We start from the raw sequence: 11,649 nt of genomic DNA, 5'->3' as shown, positions 1-11,649 counted from the left end.
CCAGTGGGCCTCCAACTCTTGGCCCTTGGATCTGTACGAGACGGACGGACAAAGACTCTCCCTCTTCCCAGCCACACATTGACCCGGTTGCCCTTCTTTTGTCTCTGTCGAATGTATCGTTTACACGTTATTATTGTTCAACACGATATTAGGATTCTAGTACCAGTTTGTCTGGAATCATACTTGGCCTGATAATGCAATCTCCGGAGTATAGGAGGGATGATGAGCCTTTGTCGAAGCGCCTAACACTACTATTACTATCTATCTCTAGCTATCTATCTATCTATCATCTATCTACTATCATCAGCATCGTATATACTATCATCTATCTCCACTATTATCTACATCACTATCTTCACTATCTAGCGCTACTATCGACTCATCTGCAGCTACTATCTATCTAATCTATCTATCATCATCTATCAATCATATCTTCATCATCTAGACTATCTATCATCTATCATCATCCATCTATCGATCTATCTATCATCTCATCATCTAGCTATCATCAATCTACTCATCATCTATCATCATCATCTATCTATCATATCTATCTACAATCAGCTATCTATCTCATCAGCATCTATCTATCTATCTATCTATCTACATCTACGATCTAATCGATCATCTATCTATCTATCTATCTTCGCTATCATCCTATCTATCATCTATCATCGATATTCCTATCTATCTAGTCTATCAGCTATACTATCTATCTATCTATCTCAGTCATCTATCGATACATCTATCTATCTATCGTATCTATCATATCTATCTATCACTATCTATCGATCTAGTCGATCTAGTCATCTATCTATCATCGATCACATCTATCAATCTGATCATCGATATCGTAGTCACCTCTATCGTAATCATCTATCTATCTATCTAGCTCATACTATCATCTATCATCTATCTATCATAAGCTATCATTAGCGTAGCATCTATCATCTCATCATCTATCTATCGATCATCATACTATCTATCACTATCATCATCTATCTATCTATCTATCACTATCTATCTATCTAATCTATCTATCATCTATCATCTATGATCATCATCTATCATCGTACATCTAGCTATCGTCATCATCTATCATCGCAGGTCAGTCGATCATCTATCATCTATCATCTATCTATATGCTAGCTATCTATCTAGCATCTATCTATCTATCTATCATCTATCTATCTTAGCTATCAAATCCTATCTATCTAGCATCTATCTATCTATCTAGCATCCATCCTATCTATCTATCTATCATCTATCTATCTATCTATCATCTATTATCTTCTATCATCGATCTATCTATCTATCTATCTATCTATCTATCCTATCTACTATCTATCTAGCTGTCTACTACTACTATCTATCTGTTTCCATCTATCTATCTAGCTATCTTCTGTTGCCTAAGGCCTGGGCTGGAAAAAAAATATATGTATATTATTGTCAAATAGGAAGTATTTTGTAAGGTTTGTAAGGATTTTTTATAAGGTATGTAATAAGGTATGTGATTATTATTATTTCCTATTTTATTGTAGTGGAACAACACTTCTTCCTTGGAGTGTAGTGGAGTCCTCCCTCTTAGAGGTCTTCAAACGGAGGCTGGATGGCCACTTCGGGGATGCTTTGATTTGGATTTCCTGCATGGCAGAAATGGGGTTGGACTGGAGGCCCTTGCGGTCCTTCCACTTTGTGATTCTATGATTCTATGATTCTATTTATTAATTCTATTTTACCAATCGGAGGAAGGAAATAGCCTTCCCAAGCCCCCATCCTTGGCTTTTTCTTCCCCTCAAGAGGAAAGAAAGAGAAAATGGAGAAGCAAGGAGGAAGAGGAAGAGGAAGGAAGGATCAGGACCTTCAGTCTTGGACCTGTCTTAACCAAGTCTCCCTCAATTCCCTGAAGGAAACTCACTGCATAAAGGGCATGATTGGAGGATCTAGGGGAAAGAAAGAAAGAAAAAAGAAAGAAAACGAACAGAAGAAAGAAAGAAACTGGTTGGGTTTAAGATGCTGCCAATACCAGCCTTGACAGCCAAGGCGCTCAAGATTATAGAGTCAAGAGATCTAGAGTTGGAAGAGACCCCAAGGGCCATCCAGCCCAACCCCCTTCTGCCATGCAGGAACTCTCAACCAAAGCATCCCCATTGACAGATGGCCAATCCAGCCTCTGCTTAAGACCTCCAAGGAGGGAGACTCCACTACACCAGACCTTGACTGCCAGGAAGTTCCCCTAATGTTCAGGTGAATCTCTTTTCTGTAGCTTGCATCCATTGTTCTGGGACCTGTCTCTCTGGAGCAACAGGAAACAAGCTTGCTCCCTCCTGAATATGACATCCCTTCAATATTAAACAGGGCTATCATACACTCTTAACCTTCTTTTCTCCAGGCTAAACATTCCCAGCTCCTAAGTGTTCCTCATAGGGCATGGGTTCCAGACCCTTCACCATTTTAGTCGCCCCAGATGGTGAAGGTCTTGAAAACTTGAAGATAAACCTTTAAAGTTATTATAAAATTATAAAAAAAATATAAAATTATTATAAAAGCAATTATAATCTCCATATATACATACATACATACATACATACATACATATATATATAGGTTTAATAAAATGCAATTAACTCTAAAGCCACTGACGTGAAACCCCTCAAACCGGCCTTCAGGTCATTTCCTCCAGTTTTGTTGTGTGTACCTTCCAAAGTTGACTTTTGGAGACCTAAGGTGGGAGTTTCGAGGCTGAGAGTGTGGTCCTGGCCCCCAAGGTCACCCTGTGGGTTCCTGAGGCCCAGCAGGAATCGAACTACACTCTGTAATATGCATATAATGATTTTATTCTATTCCGCCTTTTCCTCAACTTGAGAAGCACACTTCTTTGCCTGTAATGTGCCCAGAGGAGCAGTTTGTTTAGAGGCGAGTGGGAAAGGAGAAAGAAGGCCACTTTAGAGAAGGCATCTGTCACATCACAGTGTTTTGAACGTCTTGTCTTAAAATTAAGTTTTTCATGGGGTTTTCGGGCTATATGGCCATGTTGCTGGAAGAGTTTATTCTCTGATGTTTCGCCACACTGTGGCTGGCATCTTCAGATGCCAGACCACAGATGCTGACAAAACATCAGGAATAAACTCTTCCAGAAAATGGCCACATAGGCCTGAAAACCCAATAAAACCATGGGGCCGGCCATGAAGCCTTCGACTCACATGCTTAAAATTGTTTGAAAAGATCGAATCTGCCAAACCCTTTGAGCTCTTTAAACTGAACCAGCAATTTTTAAAGTCTATCGTTATAGTTTTTACAGTAACACAGAGAAATGTTCTAAAACATGGAGCTGTGTGGGAGCATTGGAGAATGCGCATTTGTAGAGGGCAAATCAAAGTTTACTTATTGAAGATAGGAAAGGTTACTTTGGAGGAGGACTAACAACTCTCAGAATCGTCAGCGAGCTTTAACTTTAATACTCAGAGGATGCACAGATTTTATTATACCCTCGCCAAAATGGGGACCTTTGGGGAAAGCCTAATACTTGTTGTGTCCACCGGTTTTCTTACCCACTTGTAACATTTCTAATCCACTTCCACCCCGCTGACATTTTTGGGGGGTTTGTGGTGCCAAGATGAGAAAACAGTAACAGAATCGGTATTCGAAGGCGCATCCACACGGCAGAAATAAGGCACTTTGACACCACTTGAACACTTAGTGCTATGGAAATCCTGGGCTTTTATACCTTTGGGACACTTAGCTCTCTCTGCCAGAGAGCTCTGGTGCCACAACGAACTACAAATCCCAGGATCCATAAGATTGAAACAGAAGAATGACAACACACCGTTCAGAACTGGATTGTGTTCTGCAGTGCAGATAGAGACCTTTGAAAGGATAAAATAGCACCCTCCATCCCTGATGAAACAGGGAAACCTTGAAATGAGTCAGAATGGGTTATATGTAACAAACTGCAAAACAGCCGTACTTCATAGAATCATAGAATCATAGAGTTGGAAGAGCCCCACAAGGCCATCCAGATCCAACCCCCTTCCTCCTCCTCCCATGCTCCATTTTGCAAACCGTGCCACTGTTGTGTGGTAAATAGTGTGCCTTGTCACTGGTTTTTCTTTGATATTTTTCAGTGTGCCTGAAGATATAACAACCTATTGTATATGACAGATGTCTTTGTCTCTGTGGCCTGCGATCCTCACTTGATCCATTTTATAGAGAGATATAATAAAGGATGTGCACCACCTGTGAAAAAGGAAACAAGTGTGTCAAAACATCTGCATAGCCTCGCGAATATGCAAACTGTGCACGATGGTGCATGGCTCTTACATCACTGCAACCAGTACACAGGAACCATTTTCCTGCCATTGCACACTTGATTCCCTTTCAATGGTGAAGAGGAAGAGTGCTAAGGCACTGAAACCCTTGGCCATAGCTTTCTTATTCAGCACAATCATTCTAGTAGAACATTGCTCAAATGTCCAGGCTATTTACAGGGGGTAATGTGACAGTGGGTAATCATAGAATCAGAGTTGGAAAAGACCAAAAGGGGCATCCAGTCCAACCCCCTGCCATGCAGGAACTCTCAATCAAAGCACCCCGACAGATGGCCAGAGTGGAACAGAATAAAGAGTGGGCTCAGAAAAAAGCAATATTTTTTTTGTTGTTGATTGCCACTTATACAATAATCTACATCTAGTGCCATACATCACCTTCTGTGGTTGAGCGGGGAGAACCATGGAAACACATGGTGTAGCTGTGGAGAAAGAAGCAATGGACTATAATGTGGGCTCTGTTGTTAGCACCCCCTAAAGTTTCACATAAGAGACATCAGCACAGCAGCCCTGCTGGCTAGGAAATCTGGAGCTGTAATACAGAAGGTAGACTTATCCCAACTCTGTTCAAGAGTAGCCCTATTGGCTTGGCAACAAAAGCCAACAAAATCCAAAATCCACAAAGCACTATACCTTTATTGGCCAAACAAAATGTTACAAAATACTAAGCTCCCACTGGCAATCTTTCATCAGGAAAAAATGTTTTAAAATTATTCAGGAGAAGAAGAGGTGAGTAATCAGTCACAGGGATAGCTTTTATATCAGATGTTTATGTGCAGTTACAGTTGGTTTGGATGGATCTCAATGCAGACAGAGGCACTCCTCTTCTTGGCCACTGTGGGGGCTGAGGCAAAGGATAGTAAAATGTAAACTCCATTAGACAGCAAGAGAAATAACTTAAACTTCTACTTGGATCCAGTGTCCCTGCCTCTGCTGAACCACAACAGGCTCCTTACTAGGCAGAGAAACACTCAAGAAATCTATGGACTTACAGAACTGCCAAAATAAAGCTCTTCGGTCTCTTTGAGATAAACTTTAAATGATACTGGTCCTAAGAGTCCAAGGTCGCGCCAAAGCAAACCTCCATTCCCTAAGCACTGGAGGGCAGCTTTGGTGCAGCTTCCGGATTCTAAACCCATCATCATTTAAATAGCAACCTCCCAAAAACCCCAAGCAGCTTTAAAGTTGCATCTGTAAACAGGCCCACATACAACGGAAGAACCTTGTAAAAAGTATACCCAACGTGAAACCATACAAAAAAGGACCATATAAATTAAAATCATAGATAAGTTACTGCTTGAACCATATAGTGCTGGGTGAGGAATCACCCCTTTCCCAACACACAAAACAGCATGACAAGGGCAGGTCCTAGCTATTTACCATCTGGCCCCAGAACAACTCTTTCTTTCCCCGACAAAAAGAAAACACTCCAATCTACACCGGTGGGAACACAAAGCAAAAAGCTGTAATAAGAGATAAAACTACCCCTCTGAGTACCTAGCATTTGAACGGTGAGAGTCAGCTTCCCCAAAGGAGGAACCCCCTGTTGCAACGGATATCGTTGTTTTTAAGGGCCTGGAAACAGAAGGTCCTCCCCCATCTCATTCAACTTGTGCAATGGCTGGCATTTATGTAATAAAGCATAACTAAGCAATCCCCTTCCCAAAGTTACCAGATGTTCTTCTCATCATCTCCGCCTAAAAACCCACTTGAGTCTTTCTAGCTTTCAAAATCAGTTTTTGGCTCCCTCAGGGATGAAAGTGGTAGGGCACATATAACAATGTCATAAGAGCAAACACATCACAAAAGCTTTTAGGGGGTGACTAATGGCAAATCAACATTTGATAACAGTGGGCCCTTGGTAACTCGGGGTTGGTTCATAAGACCCCCGTGATACCAAAATCCATGGATGCTCAATTCCCATTAAATACAATGTGTACAATGCACTGAAACAGATATTTGGACCATAGGATCTGCATCCAAGAGACCTGAAAACAACTGGGGTTTCTCTTGTTATATTATTAAGACCTTGATAGAAACAGACGCTGAACACTAATAGAGTAAAGAAAAGTTGATATAAAAATTCCTAAACCAATCCATGGACAAGCAATCCCCCCCGTTTTGTGAAGAGAGTTGTGAATATTGAATCTACTCCCCTACTCCTACTACTGTGGCCCTGTGATTCTAGCCGCAATCTTATGCCAACACCAGAGACATAAGGTCATAGACTGCAACCGCCTCATATTGCAGCTGACGACATCAGATATGAGGAATAATGGGACAAAAAAATGTCCGCTAAGTCAATTTTTAACACGAAGTACAGTTTTTGAAATAGGGCAATAAAGGGGGCGGGTAATCCCATCCCCAAACCCTCAAGTGAAAAGTTTAAAAAATAAAAATGAAAATGTCACTTAAAAAAAAACTTTGTTGTCCACACTGTTCACCCTTTTCTGCTTCTTCTAGCTGTACAAGTGTTTTCCTCTAAATTGCTGCAAAACCTTCTTTTTAAATGGAGCAGTCCAACGGAAGAATCTGCAGACAAACGGGAAACATATGATAAAGGGGGATGTCATGTGCATGGTAGCAACCCATCTGGAAAGAAACACCAAGGAAGCACATTCAACCAACTTCAGATGAAGGGGGGCATGCGTAAAAGAGGCCAATGGGCGGTGTGCAGATCCAATGCCTGCATGTTTTTCCCTTAGCCCCCATACTACTTGCTCTTGCAAGGAAGCCACAACACCGCCAATTTTTTATACAAGGCTTTACGGACATAATCTTGCACTTTCAAAGTATCACGGACTCATTTGGGGAGGATTTGCATTGGCTCCTCTTTTGCTGCTAACTGCACAAAATGTACCACCAAGAATCCTTTACGATCCATAAGACAGATAGCATTAACAATCCTAGCAGGCTGTATGTACAGTGGATGCTTCTTGTTGCCTTGTGAAAAGATAATTTGAATAGGTCTCTTCAACCCTGGAGTTTTTGGGAGCAACTGGTGGCATCATCGTACACACAAGCACTACTCTCGCCCAGCAAACTAAAAACTACCGTACTGGTCATGCAAAATCTAGAAACCAAGGTCCCAAAACACACTGCAGGAAATCAATCCAGTTGGAGAATGCTTGAAATGCCCTGGCTAAGAGCTAGGGAAATCTGCAAATTGGGGTAGTGTATTGTGGCACCCGAGAGTCACTGACAGATAAGCTAAAATGTCTCACAAAACTATTTAATTCCAGGATTCCCTAGCACTGAGCCAGGGCAGTTTTAAAGCAGCCTCAACTCGGATTATGTCTGCAGTATGTTTCACACACATGTTAGGCAACCTCCCTAGGATGAGAGAGAATAATGATTTGTTGGTATTCCCCGCTCTGTGAAACACAGGGGGAATTTGGTCCCACCATGGTGGGGGGGATATTTTTGGACCGGTTTTGAAAAAAGGGCATAGAAAGTCTGCAACAGAGTAAATCCTACTGCAAGCAAGAGAAATAGGCGTCTCTTACAGAATTGATTTAGATGCTGGATTCATATTTTATCCACAATCTTTCAGAAGGTCCTGACTAGTATTAAATGCAGTGGAGGATTGAGAACCTTTATGACTCTCGTCAAAGCATCCCTGACAGATGGCCATGCAGCCTCTGACTTAAAGACTTACCAAGGAAGGAGAGTCCCACTACACTCCAAGGGGAAGTGTGTTCCACTGTCAAAAGGCCCTTTCCGTCAGGAAGTTCCTCCTAATGTTGGGGTGGAATCTCTTTTCTCCTGCAGCTTGCATCCATTGTTCCAGGGTCCTGTTCTCTGGAGCAGCAGAAAACAGCTTGCTCCCTTCCTCAATATGCCATCCTTTTAAGTAGTTAAACAGGCTAATCATATCACCTCTTAAGCGTCTGCTTCTCCAGGCTAAAAATCCCCAACGCCCTGAGTCATTCCTCAAGCAAGGAAAAGTGTAACTTGAGAACTGTAACGACGTTACTCCGTCGTTCTCCGCCTTGCCTCCTGCCTTTCCTTTCCTTGTTTTCTCTCTCTCTTGGCGCATTGATCTCTTCATGTGCAATTCTAGAAATGCTCATAGTTGGGGCTAGGACTCTGGCAGACCTTGGCCGAGTCACACTCTCTCAGCCTCAGAGGAAGGCAAAGGCAAATCTGGCCAAGAAAACCCCAGGATAAGCTTGGCTGTTGGGCCGACATAAGTCGGAAACGTCTTGAAGGCGCCCGACAACAACCAGAAGAACAACACAACAATGTATGGGTTTATAATTGGACTGACAACTTTGTGATTGTAAATTCTACAGTGTGCAAATGTTAAACGATGTGTTTTAAACGTAGATTGTCTTCATATCTATGTGTCACGTTGGTTCCTTTAAACGGGTGTGTATATCGATTGATGTTTATGTTCGTAACTGATGCATATTTGTCGGTCTGTTGTGTAAGAAATTAATACTGTAGTAATAATAGTAATAATAATAACGGGATCGCCATGGGTCGGAGCCACACACTTGAAGGCAGGTTGCAAGGATAGAAATGCACACGTGGCTTAACCATCTAAACCCAAATCTTGGGCGAGTCACACTCTCTCAGCCTCGGAGGAAGGCAAGGGCAAAACAACCCCTCTGAAGAAACGTGCCAAGAAAGCCCATGGAAGGCACACAATTACAACAACAACAACATGGTTAACAAAACAAAACAGTATAAGGAAATGCTCGAGTGAAGAGTGCATTAGTGCCTTCCTTGTGAACCGATCCAAGTTAAGGAAGGAAGGAAGGAGAGAAAGAAAAAGAGAAAGAGAAAAGCAGCCGAGGGACTATCCTCCCTTCTTCCTCTCTTTCTCTGGGCAGAAGAAGCTATTAAGGAGAGGGACTTCCCAGAATTCCATAGCACGGAGCCGTGCCAGTTAAAGCGCTCTCGAACCGGATTGATTATGTAATCCGGATGCAACCCCAGGGCTCCCTATATGCCCCCCGCAGGCAAATAAATCCAACAACAAGGAAATGTCGGGAAAGAGGTGAAAATAGTACTTTACTACAACAAGACTTTGACATTACTCTAGATTCAAGTTCACAGACTTGGGAGCATGAGCTTTTGTAGACTTCGTTCTACTTCCTCGGAGGCTTTATCTAGAGACCAATGTTGATCCAATGTGGCTCTTCTCCTCCATGCTCAAAGTGGAGGACATTTTGGGATCCCTCCTGGACCAAAAGTTGGGGTCATGTAGGCCACCACGAACTACCATGCCCACAATTCCCTGCTACGGAGCCATCCATGGCAGTTAAAAGCGGCCTCAACCCACCGGATTTAGATTCTTGTTTCTCGAGGGGAGTCCGGATGCTGTTGACTTCGGTTCCCAGAAGCCCCCGTCAGCCGTGACCGATGGGGAGGATTCTGGGAGTTGAAGTCCAACAACATCTGGATCCGTTTTGATTAGGAGCCGCAGCTGCAGATATTATTGCTAAAAGCTCACTTTAATTATGCATTTATTTGTTTGTTTGTTGCAATTTGCATTATAGTTGCAATCGGCTCGAGGGGCATTTTATTTTGACCGATGATGGCTTTATTGGATTTGTATCCCGCCTTTCTTTAAAAAAAGACTCGAGGCGGACTGTAAGAATCCCAAAAGATGCCGCTAAAACGAAGTAGAAACTCAAGAAGGAAGGGCTCCCTTTCCGTCTCTTTTGTTCTTTGTGTCGAAGACGCGAAACTAAAGCGAATCCACGCACCGCACCTTCTTCACTGCTCCATCCAGACACACGGCGCCAAAGGCGGCTTTGCGGGTGTCAATCTGGCCTCAGGCCCCAGTCTTGGCAGGGGGTCTCCTTGGCAGCCTTTGTTCACAGGGGGGTTGCCATTCTCCTCTGTGTGGGGGGGGGGCTATATATGTTTGTGTGCATTCACACGCATATTGTCATATATATGTCTGTGTGTGTAGATACACACACACACACTACTATATATTTATGTGGGGTGTGGGTGTGTGTGTGTATGTACACACACACACACAACCATACACATACGCATACACAAACACATACATATATTAAGTATACAGTAGTGTGTATGTGTATCTATCTATATCTCTATCTATCTATCTATCTATCTATCTGAATCTTCTTTCGCGAATCAAAGCCAGAGTATATATATATATATATATATATATATAGACACACACACACTACTGTATGTATATGTGTGTGTAGACAATAGTATGTGTGTATTATTATATATGTATAGTATATATATATATATATATATATATACACACACACACAGACAGGAGGGAACATACACACATATATTGCTATATATATATATATATATATATATGTAGGACAGTGGCAGAGTGTCACCATATTCAGACAGTGTCAATATGGCGAGAGTTTGCCCTCATGAGAGAGAGAGAGAGATGTCTGGGGTGTGTGTGTGTGTGTGTTGCCTGGGTGCCCTTGGGGCAGTGCCACTCTCTCAGCCTGAGGAGGGGAAGCCCCAGGGCCACCAGGGCCAGGGCCAGGCCTGAGGGGCTGAGGGAGGGAGGGAGGCGGGGGCATGGGCTGGGCGGCGTCCGGGGAGGAAGGAATGCGGCCAGGCAAGTCCCTCCTCCTCCTTCCCTGGAGCCCAAGGCAAGGCAAGGCAAGGCAAGGCAGGCGAGGCCAGGGGAAGGGGAGAAGGGGGTCCCTCCCGGGGATGGGCAGGGAAGGGAGGGAGGGAGGGAGCAGCCCCCCCCCCAACGCTGACCTCCCTCCGCTTGGGCCCCTCTTTGGCCGCCGCCCTGCTGTCATGCTCCAGGGCCCCCGCCGCCTGCCCGCCCGCCCGCCCGACTCACCCGAGCTTGAGGTAGAGGACTCCGAAGCAGAGGGCGACGTAGAAGAGCCACTGCCGGGAGTCCCTGAGCATGATCCGGGAGGAAGCCGCCCCGCTCTCCTCCGGGGGACCGCGGCCAAAGCCCGGGCCTCTCAGGGGCAGATCCGGGGCGCCCTCCTGGCCATGCCTGGCCCCGACGGAGGAAGCCCTCGGCTGGCTGGCTGGCTGCCTGGCTGCCGCTCTCTCTCCTCCTCTGGCTCTGCCTTCCTCCAGGTGACACTAGCAGCCAGGTCCCTGCTGGCCATCCCCGGAGGATCCAGGTAGGAGGAGGAGGAGGAGGATCCCCTCTCCCTCCCTCCACCCACCACGCCTCCTTCCCTCCCTGCCTCCCCGCCCCGACCCAGGGCCCTCCGCACCACTCTCGCCAAAGGCACTCTCGGGAGACAGAGCCTAGTAACCCATCTGGTGCATCCACACGGGAGAAAGAACCCGCTTCGGCAGCGGCGCTTCCACGGACGCGCGCGGCTCC

This window comes from Sceloporus undulatus, chromosome 5, assembly GCF_019175285.1.
Source record: "Sceloporus undulatus isolate JIND9_A2432 ecotype Alabama chromosome 5, SceUnd_v1.1, whole genome shotgun sequence".
Taxonomy (NCBI): Eukaryota; Metazoa; Chordata; class Lepidosauria; order Squamata; family Phrynosomatidae; genus Sceloporus; species Sceloporus undulatus.
This window is presented reverse-complemented; position numbering follows the sequence as displayed.